Below are 4,274 nucleotides of genomic sequence, written 5' to 3'. Positions count from 1 at the left end.
CTAATTTGATTAACAGTACTTGTTTTGTGTATAAATTGTTATTTTTGTGCAATAATTTACTTGTTGAGGTTCCGTCTGAACCTCTTGACAATTATATGGTTTTATGATTCTATACTTTAAAAGTACTTCTGTCTTAAGAGTTGTGTGTACAGCCAGTGTATGCAAAATGGCTAATCATCCTGCCAGCTTTTCCATTCCCTTCTCATTTTGTATATATACGTGTAGATAATGCAGAAAACATTAGGAGTATGATTCAAACGCTATTCTTATTCGTTCTTGAAGGGGGGGAATTTTACAATCTTACGATAAAGTTTACAAAATTGAATTTTGTCATTCAGGCAAGACTGCCAGGGGCATTCCACTTGTCTAGGTTTCTTCTCTTCATCTCTCCTTCTCCTTTCCAATTTCCCTTTCTTTATTATTGAAAGCAAGCATGCAAGTGTTCCTCTACTTTGTTCTAAGCTATCAATGCCATTCAGTAAAATCCACACACTTCGTACACATTTTATTACAAGATAGCTTTTATTCTTCAAAAAAGAATTATTTACAGGCTTCAAAAGTTATGCAAACTGCACATATTCTTACACTCTCTTCATGATAAAAGTACAACTCAGCTTCTATCTTTGTTAATAATTCAATACCAATTCGAATTGATACAAAATAATAATGTCATTTACATAAGGTAGCCACTTCAATTTTAAAACTCGAGTGGCTAAATACTTTTATCCCAGCTTTAGCGGGGCAAGAGACTGGGAAGAGGCTACATGAATCGATGATAGTTTTTACATTTAAATGTGTAATCTGACCTGAAGAAAATCACAAAAACACACGCCTTCAAAGGGTATGAGTGATTTAATTGTTGGTAATAAGAATTAGTGCTGACAGTACATTCCTGTTATTGAATAGTATCAGACGTGTTATATCTTTACATAAATGTAAGAATATACAACCCCAATACTAAAATTCATGATGAATAATTATGTAGTAGATCAACTCTGCTCTCCTGATAAGCTCAAAAGAGTGCACAGTGTGAACAAAAAGATGCTTGTTGGCTACAAATGTTCGAGTCTAAACACCATTGTTGATTGTGTTCAATGATGGTATTGAGACAAAATAAACACCATGAATGACATTTTCCAAAGTTACTACCCGCCCTTTCACACGGTAAAAAAATATCGTCATTTGAATGATTCCAGTGAAAAAAAAGGCTAATGACAATTCTTTAGCACGTGTGAAACCAAACTAGAATCACAAATGTTAATCACGAATTCAAATTCTACTCTGGAGGTGAATTCCATTTAAGTTTCACTCAAATTACGGTACAAATTTTACGTGTGAAAGGCTTGACCTCCAAAACGTGTTTTAAGGGGCGGAGCTTAGTGTCCTCTCAAGCACTTCCGTAGATAATACAATTGTCATGCACTTATCGTATTGACGCAGTGCTTCGATAACAAGTCACCAAGGACACATACTGCCTTCGCTCGGGAATTCAAATTCAAATCAGTTTTCGAGTGAGCGTGTGAATGGTCCGATGATTCTAATGACAAATTGAAATCATCAATACAATGATTTTGGAGCATTCCAATCTTGATGGTACATAGAAGGCAGGGAAAATTTTAAGAGGGGTCTAAGGGTGATTTGCCCCTAGAAGAGCATTGGAAAATCTCCATTCATTGCAATGTTGCTTATTCAATGTTGCAGATTTAGGAAGTAGGTTGCAAAAAGTAGCCCCCAAAATAAATAATTTTCAAAGATTTTTTATGATACCAGCTCTCTCTTCAGATAATACATTCACATCTTGCAGACCTGTGTACATACATGTATGTTTATGTATAGTAAGAAAGTGCCACTTGCCATTGATATTTGTTCACATTTATCTAAATTCATATTACATTGTAAGACATACTATGTATGGTATCTATGTATTGTATTATTTAAAGAAGCAATAAATATGTCACTTATCCATAATCTCATCCATATTTCTCCAGTGTAGTTCTTCTGATTTTAAGTTTGTAGTTGGATAATTCATCATCAACCAAGCAACCTGTTAACTTGCATTGTTGAAGTACATTGTCAGTGTTGTTATATATTTAATACATTCGGGATGTTGACACGACATTTGCTCCTGCGACAATTGCTCTGGGCTTAATTTCGTCAAAAGATAGAGGGTTAGGGTTGCAATAGGGTTTTATGTTGGGGTTAGGTTTAGGATAGGGTATAGTGTTAAACCCAGGGTTGAAGTTGGTCATTCGATTCGTGTGTGGAATTTAGAGCGGAGCAATTGTCGCCAGAGCAAATGTCATGGAACAATTTCGGATAGTTCAACCTGGGAGAGGTTTGCATTTCTTTAATAGGGAAAACATGCACACACTTGCCATGGCCTATTTACTTCAATTGTCACACAAGTCTGAAGTGAGCATACATTATACATTATTTCAATTTTAATAACACAAATTTCGAAGGAATGTCTATAGAGTCAGATTCGTGATGAATTTTGAGCATGTCCTACTGGTTGCAGGTACTGGCAACGTACATTTCTTGTTATCAAATTGAGATATACAATATGAAGTAACATGTGTTGATCAATCTATTTTCTATATTGGAATCTGTAAAACTGATTAATATAAAATTTTGTTGTGCTGAAAATTTGAGTGTCATCCAGGAACTAAAAGACCACCCTTGAACATGTATTATTGAAGTTGAAATTCTGGAGAGGAATGGCAAGCGATATTCGTGAAAATGACCCATCCCAAATAAATTCTCATGAAGACAAACGGTTCACAGTTTGACATGGAGATAGGTGGAGTTGGCAGGTATGGGTGTTCTTTAAGAGGTGATGCATCCTGTTGCTATGGAAACTGGCCCTCTGTTGTCCCACCTTGGATGCAAGTGTGTGTGTCTGCAGAAGAAACAAGAAAAGAATATCATTTTCCAACTGGAATTAAATATTGATAAACATCACAGATCGCACAGAAGTTTGAATTCTTGGTGCGGCAAAGATAAGCAACCTGCATGAGTGCGATTTAGTAGATTCTGTAGACCCTTTCTATACAAAGTAGAGTATGACAATATTACAGTAGTTATCCAAATCACTGTACATTTTATTATTTTGTAATCTTTTCTCACCATAAAACTTCAACCCATTTTATTGGATTTATCCCCTGTATAAATACATAGCAGAATAATAGAATTCTCGAATTTAATCAAAATAAAAAATATGCCTGGGACCTGGGGCAGTATTCTGAGGTCATTTTATCTTTAAAATATTTTATTTTATCTCTTAAAATAAAATTGGTATTCTGAGATGACTTTTTATTTCTCAGATAAAATTTACAATTTTATCTTGCGTATAAATTTTAACTTGCGCATGTATAGATGATACGCAACAGAACAGTGCCTGCGTAGACATGCCCATTGCGTATCTGGGTATTGCAACACGGATGATGTGCTTGCGCCAAAGTTACTTTGCAGAAAAAAATAAAATAAACTTAAAAGAGGGTAGGGGCTATTTTATCTCCGCGACATTGATTTCACCAATATTTCTAGGTGAATTAACCCCAAATCTTGACATGAAAATGAAGAAAAATTATATATTTATTTAGAATAACACCTTAACGTTGTTCCTGTACAATCAGAAAGTATTTCATGAGACTTGTCTTGACTAATATTGCCTTTGAAATGATGCTTGAAAAGATGCGATATAGACTTCGAAAAAAGATGAGAGTATTGTCCTTTTTGTTAAAAAGAAATCTCTGAAAAGACGCGCAAGCGTATAGTGCAAGCGTATTTGAAGTCAATAAATTGACGCAATCTCACCCCTTTGCCACACCTCCTGGCGGAATGGATTTCAATTGGTTGAGTGACACGAGAGAGCTATAAAAGCGCGTTTCTAATTGGGTATTGATTAAAAAGTAGGTGTGTCTTACAGAGATAAAATGAAGATAAAATTGTTCTCAGAATACCAATTCGGAGAGATTTTAAGGGTATTTTATCTCACTGATTTTAACGGAGATAAAATATTTTATTTTATCTGAGATAAAATGGATCTCAGAATACCACCCCTGAGCATTATATAAATATATCCATGTTTATGAATACGAAGAAAAGATTTGCTAGTCTGGTTTTACTTAAAGGTCAAGTCCACCCCAGAAAATTGTTGATTTGAATCGATAGAGAAAAATCAAACAAACATAACGCTGCAAATTTCATCGAAATCGGATGTAAAATAAGAAAGTTATGACATTTTAAAAGTTTCGCTTATTTTCACAAAACAG

General features: G+C 34.6%; 1 protein-coding gene across 1 annotated transcript in view; it reads right to left on the bottom strand.

Annotated features, from left to right (window-relative positions):
- Positions 1-499: 499 nt before the first annotated feature.
- Positions 500-4,274, bottom strand: part of LOC129270696 (calcium homeostasis endoplasmic reticulum protein-like) — a 32,806-nt gene continuing 29,031 nt past the window's right edge. Inside the window, exon 18 of the mRNA XM_064106383.1 lies at positions 500-2,899. The gene's annotated coding sequence lies outside the window, so the exon portion shown is untranslated. The remainder of the gene's footprint in view (positions 2,900-4,274) is intronic.

This window comes from Lytechinus pictus, chromosome 11 (assembly GCF_037042905.1).
Source record: "Lytechinus pictus isolate F3 Inbred chromosome 11, Lp3.0, whole genome shotgun sequence".
Taxonomy (NCBI): domain Eukaryota; kingdom Metazoa; phylum Echinodermata; class Echinoidea; order Temnopleuroida; family Toxopneustidae; genus Lytechinus; species Lytechinus pictus.
The sequence above is the reverse complement of the archived record's forward strand: the minus strand, read 5'-3'. Positions and strand labels throughout refer to the sequence as shown.